The 14,224-nt window shown below is 38.0% G+C and overlaps 1 protein-coding gene across 1 annotated transcript in view; it reads left to right on the forward strand.

The window, feature by feature from the left end:
- LOC107746696 (RNA-binding protein Musashi homolog 2) overlaps positions 1-14,224 on the forward strand; it is a 259,374-nt gene that overhangs the window by 112,721 nt on the left and 132,429 nt on the right. The gene's annotated exons all lie outside the window — the stretch shown is intronic.

A 14,224-nucleotide genomic window follows, 5' to 3' on the forward strand; every position in this document is an offset into this window, starting at 1 on the left:
AAAAAAAAGTCAGAAACGGCAGCTGAGAACGTGTCGAACCTCTTCATGCATTACTCAAACTTTCTTCCCGAAGGAAGCATTAAACTTCTCCCTCACCATATCAGCAAAAGGACAGAATATTAAAGCAGTAAGGCCTTCAGAAGCGCTGTGTAACTGTGGTTTTAGCGTGGGTAACAGGGTTTTCTTAAGGTTTTCTTATTGACCAATCAGCATGCATGACAGGAACTATCCGTTTTGTGATATGTATCATTAACTCACCTCTAGAACAAGAAACATGCTATTATACAGAAACTGATGCCTGATATCTGTGATGTGAGATTTGGCTGGAGTGGATCTGTGGTTTATCCAGCTGTACACACACTGGGGACCTGAAGCCAAAGCTGGCAGCCAGTCATGCTTCTCAGTGGAACCGTGATAGATGGAGAGGAGAATATCTGGGCCTCTTCTGTATCAGCAAAGGGCTTAATTGAGAATAAGAACCCTCCCCGGGAGACGTGGGGCGGAATCACTGCAGCTGCTCCTCGGCGAGTGGCTCGGTCGCTTTTGAGGAATGGACTAATGTACTCGCGCAAAATGGCAGCCGGGAAGAGCACGAGCGAATCAGCCTCGTCTTCTGTAAAAAGCCACAGTGTTCTGACTTCCTCTGTCTCCCCCTTATCCCGCTTTTCTTTTCTTTCATACTCCGTTCCTCAATGGCTTCCCAGCCGTTATTCATCACAGCTCATATTTGATTCAATTTGGTAATACAAGGATAAATAGGCCAGTGAGATGGCTGCAAATTACGTGAAGTCTCCGCGCCTGACATTTTCGATTTGATTCTGGCAGAGTTTGAAAGCTGGCAAGCACGACTCAAAGCCCAGATGCCTGTAGCGACTCTGCAGCCAGCGTGGCGCTCCGGTGCCTCAGGTTGTGCTGAAGGAGCACTCTAGCAAAAAATGGAGAACTTGACTCTTTTTTTTTTTTTGGCTTTATTTTTATTTTTCACTTCAGATGTAGCCCTCTATCATTTTCCTTACCTCAGGGAAAGGCTGTCATCTTTGGATGATATGACCACTGGTTTGACAGATTCGCGGATTGATGCGAGACCTCTAAGGATTTGGAGCATGTTTGTAGAGTAGCATAAAAACTGATTATCACTGTATTTTATTTACTTAAGCACTTATTTGTGGTTGTTCATTGGCAGAGCTGGGTAGTAACTGATTACATGTCATTTGGATTACGTAATCAGATTCCAAAAATTAAGTACTTATAATTAGATTAAATTACATTTTAAAATACTCGTAATCAGACTACAGTTACTTTTTATGGATTACATGATTACATATTATTTACAGAATAGCAATTTAGTCATAATTTATTTACTTTCCCTAATTCCTCTTCATATTTTAAAATTTCCTTTCTGAAATAGCCTACCACTTATATACACTCAAAAAGTCTTCCAGTTTTGTGGACATTCACACAAAGACCAGTCAATAGTCAGGTGGCTGATCAATATGGTACAAGATTATCCTATTTGAATCAATGTGAAAAACGAGAGGTCAAAAGTAATCTAAAAGTAGTCTGATTATATTATCTATAATGTGTAATGTCATGGATTAGGCTATGTTGCTAACTACAATTTTTGTCATGTAATTTGGAATCGGTAACGGATTACAATTCGCAAGTAATCTACCCAACTCTGTTCATTGGTTTTTTAACAGGGCTCTACGGTAATATTTTTGTTGTGATGTCACAGTATAATGTGCTCAAACATGCAACATTAGATATACTTGATCTATCACAAGGATATTTAAAAAAAATATCACAAGGATATTTGACAACAACTTCAGGTAGTCAATGTGCTTTTATAGTATCTTCTGTCAACCATTAACAAATTAACAATTTACAGTTATGTAATCCTTTACAGAACAGTAATTATAACGTTGAAATGTACATGAAAATAGACAGTTTAGAATTTGAATTTCAAAAGAAACTAAGAGAAACTATTTTTAAGTAGTTTGTAATTAGCCTACATACCGTTGGTGAAGGCTGTGCTCATGAATATTAATTAAATCATAAGTAGGCCTTATTGGATGAAAGACAGTAATCAGTGGGCGGATCTTCCTATGATGAAGTAATAGCTCATGAACAATTACTAATAACTATACCTTAATTTTGTATACATTTCAAAACATCTAGCATTTTAACATGACACAAGCGTAAAAAAACTGATAGGATGGAATGGACAAAGATGTTGGTGCATGTGTACTTAGACCAACGACTAAAAAAAGTAGTTCTGTTTACTTGGAAAGCAACGAAAAGCAGCCGATTGCAGTCAGTAAATGCAGCAAGTGGGTTTTCTTGGGCATCACCTGTAGGTCAACGTTCATTTTGTTGTGTTGTCTTTGGTCCTTTGTCTTTGTTGTCCAACCATTCTGCCTTTACAGTTTCCTTTAGAGAGTGCTATGATGAAAGCCCTGCCTTTGTTGACCGTGTGTCTGTGTGCGTCTAGTGTGCGATAGATTGACTGGTGTAGGGAGACACTGATGAATGAGATGGAGTGCTCTCGACGCTGCTAACTTAATGTTGATTGAATGACAGGCAGGGTACAATCGGCGCACACTGAGGTGCGAGCGCGCGTGTGCGTTTAGCCCACAGGTAACACAACCCGTAATTATTTTCATCATGCAAGTTTGGAGTCGTGCGAGAAGCTCAATAAAAGGGGAAAAAAAGAGGGAACTCACTGCTTGACAGATGACAGCATTGTTTATGCCTGCTGCTGCTGAGTTAGATGCAATTCAATCAGGCAGAGAGATACATATATTTTATTGCAATTATGCAAAATAACAATGTCACCCCGAGCGTCCCGGCTCTCATATTTGACGGTCTTGATTTAGTTTTTTTTTTCCGTACGTGGCCCTCGGTAAGTGCCACGGTAAACGAGTCAAGCCTTAAAGGGGACACTGTGTGTGTAGAGGAGGTGAATTACATGTTGTCAACACACATCCTGGTGAAAAATGACTCCAGTGTAATTTCCTTAATACGGCATGATAAGGAACAATAAGCTTTTGCGTTTAATGACATTAGCCAGCCATCGCTGAGCTGTAATTAAATGGATTGAAACGAGTGATTAGCCAGGTTTGTTGAAACTATAAAATGTAATTGGAAATGTATGCAAATGTGAGAATCCCAAGGTTGCGTCTCGATCCTCCAGTGCCCTGGCCAGAGATGGCGTGGTGGTCTCCAGGGTTACCAGAGCACACAGAAAGAGAGTGAAACTCGGAGCGTGAATCAAAGTGTGTTTACACACTGTCTCAAGACGGGGGTGACCGTGCCTTTGTCAAAATCACTGTTGTATTAAGAGCTCTTCAATCATCTTCATTTGCTCTGGAGCTTTTGATCTCAAAAGGCCTTGAGATTGGCACAAGGCAAGTTTCATTCCTTTGAACCAGGATCATTGACATCATTCAAGATGAACGTCTACTTATAGTTATCACTGCATGGTTTCAACTTCATGTGTATGTATATATATATATATATATCATATGTATAGAAAACACTGTTTACTGTAATTTTTAGCAACAACATTTTTTCAGTGGTTGCAATCAATTTATTTTAGCTACATTTAAATAAACAAATTTAGTTGACTAACTTTCAACATTTTTTTTATTTAAATGTAGCTAAAATAAATTTTTGCAACCACTTACCTTAAAAAATTTAGTATCATTTTTTTTCAGTGTACATGAAACATTCAAAATTACTGATTTTAGAAGTTTTTTGTCAACTGTTTTTATTTTTTTGTTTTTTTTATTATTTTATTCATATTATTATATATTTTTGCAAAATATTATAGACTTTTTATGTGGAAGTTTTTCAGATTTACAGATCAAATAACAGAATTTTTTTTTAAGATATGTTATTGTGAACATATCATTTTAATCATGTTAATGCACAATTAGCACCACATATTATATCATAGCAAAAGGAAAATAGTGTCACTCTGCCTCCTTGTTCATTGCAGGTGTATTGCAGCATTTTCAGCTGTCACCAATTTCCATGAAAACAATATCGATGATGCTGGACATTTGCTATTGTATCTGATAAAGTTCTTCTCCATTTTTAGCTTACACTTGCATTGATCAAATGTCTTGGGTAATTTCACTTCTTAGAGGACGAGGAGGCACAAGACTGCCCTATATGCCAGAGTTTGCATTTAGCAAGACAATGTCTCACACACACACAGTCTGCCCCTGAGGATGTCTGTCTAAACGACTGGCCCTGTCCTGGCTGCATGAGGCGGTATGAGTTGTCCACCCGCACACACACACTCCCTCACACACTCTCAGATAAATGAGAGGCTGTCTGTGACTGCGGGATTTCTCACTCAGTGACACAGCGGCCATTTGTCAGTTCTCTCAGTGGCGCTCTGGAGGCGACTGAGTGTGTGTGTGTGTGTGCACAGCAAAGCCATAAGTCTTGTTTATTTTTGCTGGCTGTTGATTTGCTGGAGCGTTTCTGTATGCGCCATTGTTGTGCCTGAAATATTTAGAAATTATTAAAAGCTGTCAGAATTGAAGTATGAATACTTCATGCAGTGCCAGCTGCTGTGTTTACAAGCGATCAATAAAAGCGACCGATAGCTATACGAAACAATACAATATTTTTCACAGCTGGATCCCAGATCATTAATTCATCTCCCTCCTATTTGGTAATCTGGTCATGCTAGCCAAATCAGTGGTGGTTAACCATGTTCAGAACATCATTGGTTACAGCTGAATGGCGGATCATAACTCTGCATAATCACGCCTTGTACCCAACAGGCTGTTTCTGAGTCCTGCCTGAAATCTAAATGGCTATTAAAGTGAAATATGTATTTGAAATGTTACTCGTTATATATAAAAATGGAAACCTGTGCATTTGTCTTAAAGGCATGTTGTTTTAGAACATTATAACCCTTTTTTTTTTTTGAAAGTGTGTGGCACTTATTGTGGCCTGGCAAAATTGATTATCTTGCAAAAAGTTTGTAACAAATTCCAAATGTCTAAATGTAGACAGATTACATGTGTCAATCAGTTATAATGGTTGCTACTCCCCGTTTTTTTTTTTTTACATTGTGTGACCAGGTTACGAAGTTTCTTCACATTTTCAAACCTACTGACAGTGGTCGGGACTTGACGCAGTGGGCAGCACATCTTGACACATTGGAGCTGTGGTGCTCACACGCAGGGATTAAAGTTTTCCGTCGCTACGACGGATTTCCGTCAATTGGAAAAAATGAGGGGAAAAGAAACAGCGCATTGTTGTTGTTGTTCTGCCGGCACACCAAAAATTATCCCCGCCACGGCTGAAGCTTCTCAGTGACAACATAGTGACGCCACTCGCATCATTCACAGTCAGATTATTAGCAGAGAACACGGAGTAGAACATGAATTTTGCCACAGGATTGCGGCTAATAATAACAATTCTACTCATTCCCGCAGGTTCGGCGCTTATAACGCGATGACAGATGACGGATGACGGAAATGATATCATTTGCACGTGCTTTTGAGCCTTGAGAACTCACTCACGCACTTTCATTTTCTGTGCACCCACAGATCGCGATAAGGAGAGTGACAGCTTTTAATAGTTAAAGGAGTTTACAAATGGGATTTTGATTTAATACAACAGTTCTATAAACAAGTACTGCCTGATTTTGCTCTATTTCTTCAACGAAAATAGTTCCAAATATAGTAACAGCTCAGCCGCTTCGCATCTCTAAAAGCATACACAGCTGAGTTTCATTCATTCAATGAAAGTGTGTTTATGAACTAATCTAGTGAGTCAGTGATTCATGATTACCCATTCATAAAGACAGTCACTTGCTTCATTCCTGAATGAATCAGCCGTTTGAACGAATCATTTGAATGAATTAATCGACGACTTGCTGCCACCAACTGGTGGTTTGTTTCATTTTTAGCATATAATTTCAGTTATTTAAATCATTTAATATTTCTGTATTCAAAATTTTATATTTTAAACATTACTCTCCACATGAATGTATGAATTTAATTGCACTCATGCCACCTCTGAGCCTCATTAAACGTCTGAAAATGTACCTACAAGCCACTGTGTTCTTCTGTGCCACCTCTGTAGTACAACATTTTTATTAATACTAATTTCATATGATTGGTAACTTATTTGTCTTATACTACTTTATTGTTTTAAATAGAAAATTTAAAAAGCTTATAAACATACATTTTTGAATTTGACATAGATAAAAATGATGCCATTACAAAGGTAAAAAGAAAATACCCCTGTAAGTCACTTTAAGGAGTCAAATGTCACCTCGTATTAGGAAGGTACATTTTTTATCAGAATTTGATTATTGATCAGAAGGTGTTTACATTTTTTTAAATTAGAAGGACAAACACTCCTAAAAAGAAAAGTAAGCATAGAGCCATGTGTAACATTATATTAGATCCGTGCATGAGGTCTTAAAGAGACAGCAGCCTAAATAAACCTCCTGCTGTCTTTCATTATACAGTGAAGACTATCCAGTGTTATTTTACAGTTGAATAGATTATAGTTAGACCTAACTGAAAAAATTTAAGTACTGTTAATTTAATTTGTATCTTGTTATTGATTTTGTTTGTGCTATTGATTGTCATTAATTTATTTGTTCTTATTTTATTATTTACTATTTACTTGTCTTTTTTAGTTAAAATATATTCAATTCTGAGTGCACGTGATTCTTGGGTGGGGAAGGTGCATGGTCCATGGGAAATAGTCCTGCCACCACAGCTGGAAAAATTCCTAGGAAACACTGCATACATTTAATAAAATTAGAAAAATGCCATTACAAAGGTAAAAAGAAAATGCCCCTGTAAATCACTTTGAGTCAAATGTCACCTCATATTAGGAAGGCTAATTTTTGATCAGAATTTTTTATTATTGATCAGAAGGTGCTCCTAAATTTTTTAAATTAGGAGGACAAGCGCTCCAAATTACAAGAAGAAAAAAGTGCTCTTAAACTGGGTGTGTGACAGGTATGACTGTGGAATGGGGTTTGGCTGAGGAAAAATGTTCAGTTAAAATATATATATATTTTTTTTGCTTTAACCCCTGCACACGTGTGACACAGGCTTTGATCACATTTTCAGTCTATATCCCCTCTAATAAGCTGTCTCTTTTTCATTTTGTATGCCTAAAGATAGTTAAGTGTGCCTGACAAAAGATGAAATGTGAACTATAGCCTTTCAAAGATTGTATGATTCATCCCATGAATCTTGTTTTTAAAAACATTTGTATAATAAGTGCTCTGCAGCTTTTGTCAAGAGTCTGTCATTTCCCATGAGACAAACAAGCTTTTATGTGTAAAACTGATAATCGCTCATAATGTGGTTTAAGTAAAAACTGTGATTTCATGAAATTGTGCATCAGTTAAAAACCTGATATTGCCTTATAAGCTTTTTTTTTTTTTTTTCAAAACAGAAAAGAAAGTCAGATAGGTTTAGAATGACATGAGGGTGAGAATATAGATTTTTGGGTAAACGATTTCTTTAAATATGTACCTTCATTCAAATACACTGTCTATTACGCCATTGACTGCCTGGAAAGCAAAGCCTCTGCCTTCGTTTTTGAGTTGAGGTGCACAGTGTGATCCAGATTCATGTTGTTAAAGGAAAAACACAAGCTGAAATGCTTAACCTATTTCTATAACTGGTTTTATATATATATATATACAGTGGGTACGGAAAGTATTCAGACCGCGCCCATGGCGCGGCACGTGATCCGGGTGTCTTAATACCGCTGATGGGACTTACAATAACAATTCGGTACAAGTCAAAACAACATTAGGAGAGTTTGATGGCAGCATATTCTGAATGGCCTCCTTACGCTCATGGGGGTATTACGTTACGTGACATAAAACGAACCACTGCCGTTATGACTTCTCACTTCCCTCTATTTGATTTTATGATCTCTGGTGCCAGTAGATAAATGACTGTATTTCATTCAAATGAAGCATTCCTGGGTTATTAGAAGGGGAGTGGGGATACAAGAGCGAAGGAGACCATGTGAAACGTGAAGCTGCGAGAGCGAGAGGGGCCGGGCGAGCACAAGGATCAGAGAGAGGCCTTGTTAGATGAGTGCTCCTCTGTGCTCTGAGGGTTTTTTCACCTCTTTCTCCCTCTCCCTTTCCCTCTCTCTCTCTCTCTCTCTCTCTCTCTCTCTCTCTCTCTCACACTCTTTTTCTCCCTCGCTCCCCTTGGTCCTTTCATTGCATGGGGCGCTAGTCAAATCGCAGATCAAAGCTGCGTTCAGTGTATGTCAGAGCGGATCATTTGCACTTCCATGAAATCTGCCATCGCCAACACTGCTAAACCTCTGCATTCATTAATATCCAAATTCAGCAAAGACAAAGCCGGTGCCGAAATGGATAGTGATCATTTGATCTGCAAGCAAGCCCTTTCTGCCCCTCTTCTGCTCCACTAGACTCAATTTAAACCTGAAACAATGCTTATTTGATATTAATTTATTCATTTATCGAATCCCTCCGTTCTAACATGGAAGCATGTGCTGTATTATTAAAGGAGCGATGGGGATACATTAGCCAGAGGCAAAAGCTGCTTCATGTAGGCTGTTTATTATCTGACTGAAGTTGCGTTCGGCTGAAAGAGAAACGCAGTGTGAACGCTGTTAATCTAGTCAACGAAAATTAGTGATGGAAATGTTCATTGATGAAAGGTTTTTTTGTGGTTCACAAGCCATATTGAGGATGAGACGAAGACCTACTGTTGATAAAAATATGAGGGAGAAAAAGCACAAGATCCCATTCATTTTCTTTCCAAGTCTTTCAAGACAGCTCTGAGGATCTCTGGGGTTATTCACATATGTGTTATATGCTGATTAATAAGCATAATAACTTATAGAAAAAAGTCTTAATATAGCAGAACAGCAATATGCGATAGAGAGATAGATAGATAAATAGAGAGATGGATGGATAGATAGCATATTATGTTTGAATATATGACTATACATCACATGAATAACTGACTATTCATCAGTAGTTTCATATTGTATAATTATTTTTGATTGATTTATGCCGTTGAAAGTGCTTCATGGGATTGTAGTTCAAGTATGAGGCACAGTCTTTTTTCATGATTTTCAAAAGCGTTGCTTCAAATTGAAGTTTTCAATGTTTTGATTCATCAGAAAATAAATGTTTTTATATTTTGTTTCTTTTTAGTTAACTTAATTTGGTTATATTTTGACAATGATTTTCACTTTTCAAAATGAATGATACTTTTGTCTATATTAAACTTATGTTTGGCTAAAATAGACTAAAATTGTATGTAATATAACATCAAAAATAATTGGAATATTTTAAAGGACATTTTAAAATAAATGGTTTAAAATTGAGCACTGTGTTAGCATAATTCACTCAGATTTCATATGCCTCTCTCGCAACTCTGGCTTGAGTTTAGACGCATTGGCAGGGCTTCATAAATGCATCTGAAAGGCAAGCATCTGTTGAGGGAAATTCTGTGATGTAGTGTGAAGGTTACTCTAAAGAAACCCCCCCTTCCGTCTCTCGTTGACCCTCTTTCAAGAGTTTGCGCCTCAAACCAATTTTTCCCCCTTAGCTGCCGAAAGCACGGCAGACAATCCATCCACAGTCATCCATTCGTCTCTCCATGTGACACGCTGTCATTGCTTTCATAGAGGAAACGCGCTAATATTTGTAGCACTCGGGCTGAGTGACATAAGTGAAATGTGTGAGTGTTCACTCAGCGCTGGAATGAACAGTCAAACCTCTATGCGGTGTGGGATGTGCATGTGGTAACAGGCAGTGTTGACCTTGGCCAGGCTGGTGGTGCCCGCTGCGAGCGTGGCACTCTTCCCATGTTGCCGCAGGGTGGTAGTGGTGCTGGTGAAGCTCACGCTAGACACAACAATAAGCATGACTTAGCATTGGCAAGCTGAGTGCGCCTTTAGCTATGTGTGGAAAGGAAGGATGTTTTAGCCTGTTAAAAGTGTGTAAGACAAGTGCTTGTCTTTAACGTACCCTTGGTATTGTTTTGAAATCAACTTTGGGGGGGGGGGGAAAGAAAGAAACATCAATGTGGGCAGGCTGGTGGTGCCCGCTGCGAGCGTGGCACTCTTCCCATGTTGCCGCAGGGTGGTAGTGGTGCTGGTGAAGCTCACGCTAGACACAACAATAAGCATGACTTAGCATTGGCAAGCTGAGTGCGCCTTTAGCTATGTGTGGAAAGGAAGGATGTTTTAGCCTGTTAAAACTGTGTAAGACAAGTGCTTGTCTTTAACATCCTCTTGGAATTGTTTTGAAATCAACTTTGGAAAAGAAAGAAAAAGAAACATCAATGTGATTTTTTTTGTTTGTTTATTGCCTAAAAGACAGACAGGTTTGCTGAGTGAAAAGTGGGCCACGGTTTACGTCTAAACACAATTTGAAAACAAATTGGCTTTTCTGAGGACGTTGTCGTTTTTCCCGCTGAAGCTCTACTGATACGGTGGTGTTGCCTAACATAATTGACATTTGAAGCTCAGCAGTCCAGTCGTTTCAGACAAGCTGCGTAATTGCTAGACAGCTACTTTTGAACCATTTCGCTTTTTAATGAGAGTGCCTTTTGATTGGACTCTCACGAGCCGTTGTGAAGTAATGAGCTCAAAACAAAACAGAAATATTTGACAAAGAAGAAAACCTGGAGTTATAGGAAGCTGTTATGTTTCCCAAGGAAAGGCCGGACACTCAAGGTTGCCTCGGCAGTGCTCTGTAATTTTGTCTATTTTTATTCTGTTTTCATTCAAATTCTTCCATAAAAGCCACCCAGTCCCTGTAACTGAAGCTTATTTCCTTTTGTAGGCCTCTTAGCCGAAGTACATTAACCTTTACATGCTGTTTCAATGACAGTATATTCTGATTTGAGCTATCTGTCATTTTTAATGTGTTAGTTATGGGAAATTGAACATAATGTTGTTTTATAATTGATTGATGAGTGTAATTAAATCTATTATGATTTAATTACCTCAAAAAACATTTATTCATACATTTAGATGGTGTCTTCTTTTATCTGCCTGTTGCCTTTGGGTAAAGTGAACCCTCCTTTTGCAAAGATTTCTGTTTGTTTCTCATAAAAGGATAGTTCACCCAAAAATGAACATTTTGTCATTTACTCATCCTCATGTCATGTCAAAAGAGTTATAAAAGTATCATTAAATGTAATAAATTGTTTTAGTATGTTTATGGTATTTTTAAATTGGCTTTTAATTCTAATTTCATTTTTTAATTTGTGCTATTTTCATCTTTATTAGATTTTGTATTTGTCTATATAGCTTTAAATAATGTTTATTTTAGTTTTAGGCAACATTTCTAATTTTCTTATATATGTAGTTCAGCTTTATTGTAATTACTGAAAACAATTTGCATTTCTTTACTCCATCTGGACCACTTGTATAGCTTGACAGCCCCAGCCTCTTTTTTATAAGATATATATTACTTGGATATTACTTTTACTAAGAATTAATATTTTGTTCTTTGTGTGAAGATAGAAAGTGATATGGGTTTAAAATGATATAGAGATTACTAAATAATGAGTGTTTTAATTTTTTGAGTGAACTGTTCCTTTAACTCTAAATGCATTGGACAGTCTGGCAGTCTTCTATCATGTCGTATAAAGTCTTTTTTCATTTAGCACTAAACGGTCTGGCATCTATCTCAACGTAGTTTGAGCAGCGTGTTTGTGTTCTCTGCTTTGAGGATCTGTCTCTGTGATTGTCAGCTCTGTATGTGTGTGTTTGTGTGTGCGCTCATGTTGTGTGTAGATGGATAAGATACAGTGCAGGTGGATGGATGGTAGTTCTCATGGGAACTCAGAGACGAGTGCTTTAAGATTAGACCTGGAGAATAGCGAGCTTCCTTAAGTAAATGGCCAACACAATTGCGTTTCCATCCCAAAGGCTTTTACCCCTGAGAAACCCAATGGTCCTTCAGTTGTCCTTATCGCTCTCAGTGTGAATATAAAAAGCTTGCATTTTACGTGACGCCCTTTCCTGACTGCTTTTCCTCCGCATGCATCCTAACTTTGCTTTCTACAATGCCCTGGTCCCTCTTCCCCTTTCAAACATACTGTAATTAAATGATCAACAGATGATTCAGAGAATGCTCCACCGCCTGCCAACTGATAGCGGGCAGGACTGCCAAACGCAATCTCTCAAAAGCGCAATTCAGCGGGGAGCCCGGTGGTGCTTGTTGCTCCTCTCAGCTTTTCTGTCTCCATATGGGTCTTTTAGACACAGGGTAAACAGCTCCCTGAAAAACCCATATCCATATTGCATATCCTTTCAGGCTACAACCAGGTGTGCCGCTAAAAGGACCCAATTCCTTTTATTGAAACGGCTTCATTAAGATGTTTCCATAGCACGATAACTAGGCTAATCCATTGAGATGAGCAGACGATTCTATTCTAGCTGAGAAGAATCATTTTAGGGTTACTCTGTATAGCCGTACAGGTTTGAGCTTTTTCATTCACATCAATTCAGTCGTGCGTGAATAAGTTGTTTGTGACAGACAGTCATTTAAATGAACGTTAAGAGATATGAAGACTATTATGCTAAATAAAATTCTAATCTAGCATGTTTAAAGATGATTTCACTCAGAAATTAAAATTCTGTCTCCATTTATTCACCCTCATGTTGTTCTAATCCTGTAGGAATGCGTGAATTAGTTTTAAAGAATGGTTTTGTGCTGCTCTTTCTGTGCTTAAGTCGTACAGGTTTAGAGTGACATGAGGGTGAGAAATAATCATGTTATTTGTATTTTTTGGTGAACTGTACCTTTAAATCTCCATGTTTTTGACGAAGGAGAACAGCAAAGCTGTTCGGGGTGGGAAGCTGCAGCTGATATGTGAACAGTTTTAATGGCATGGCTCCCACAGCGCACATCTGTTTGAATACTGACCCAGGACTAGTGATCTCTTCGCACACACACTGAATGGAAAATAACACTTAATGCTGTTCGCTTTGGCCCTCAGCTGTTTCTGAATCAAGATTAAAAGCGCTCTCTCTTGCTCTCTCACAAGTCAGATCTGTCTAATTTGGGAGCAGTCAGCCTGACAGGCCTCTGTACCACGGCTTGGCTTACAGGTGAGCAAGAACAGGAGGTTGCAAAATGCCTTAAAATATCCAGATCAGTGAAGTTATTCATCATCATAGATCATACATTTGCAGTAGGGCTGAACGATTTTGGAAAATAATCTAATTGCGATTTTTTTTACCAATATTGCGATTTAATATGCAATTATTTTTTTAAAGCTCTTTATGTTCTGTATTATTCAACAAAGACAAGCTATAAATCATTGTATAGTATGACCAACACAATATTATATACATTAAACATAAATGTTCTTTTCTGTAGGCCAGGCCTATATGTTACGATGAAATTAAGTGATGCATGAATTGATATGAATGTCATTTTTATTTAACAACTACAATCACAGTACATTGACTGATTTGTTGAACTTCCAACCTTGTAAGCATGTAATAATTATGACAACATAAAGCACTGACAAATAAGCCTGATGTAAACATGAATATGAAAGTCAGTAACAAATGACACAAACTAAAGTAGATTGCAGAAATATAAAAACAAATCTGTTGCATTACCACACTACTTTAGGTAATTCAAAGTCACTGTAATAAACATATGTAAACATGCGCACTGCACTAAACACTGTCTGTTAGCTTTAGACCAGTGGTTCTCAAACTTTTTTGGTCGCGCCCCCCTTTAAACCTATAAAAAAAATCTGCCCCCCTTTCCCGAATCCCCATTCCACCTCAGACTACCAAATAATTTCACTAAACAATATGAAAAATTAATGCTTTTTTAATTTAAAAAACCTACAGGGGAAAAAACACCTGCATCACTTGAAACATTGAAAAATAGCATAGAGAGAATAACATTATTATTCTCTCTCTGTTTTATTTATTTATTTTTTGTGGGTTCCTTGCTGTCCGCTAAGGCATAGGACACACACAGGCTTTCCTCCTCACCAACGACATTAAACACCGTGTCTACACCGGACGCGAGCGGCAAAATACAGTAGAACCATTATAATCAGTGACGCTGTTGTACACTAGATGCGGCACGACATTAAACTGATGCCTTGTTCTATTTATGACGTACTGACACAAAGTTAATATGATTTGCAACGGTCACTTTGTCGCGTCCAGTGTAGAGCTGTTGCAG

The sequence above is a fragment of the Sinocyclocheilus rhinocerous genome, unplaced genomic scaffold (genome assembly GCF_001515625.1).
Source record: "Sinocyclocheilus rhinocerous isolate Xijiao unplaced genomic scaffold, SAMN03320098_v1.1 scaffold259, whole genome shotgun sequence".
NCBI lineage: Eukaryota > Metazoa > Chordata > Actinopteri > Cypriniformes > Cyprinidae > Sinocyclocheilus > Sinocyclocheilus rhinocerous.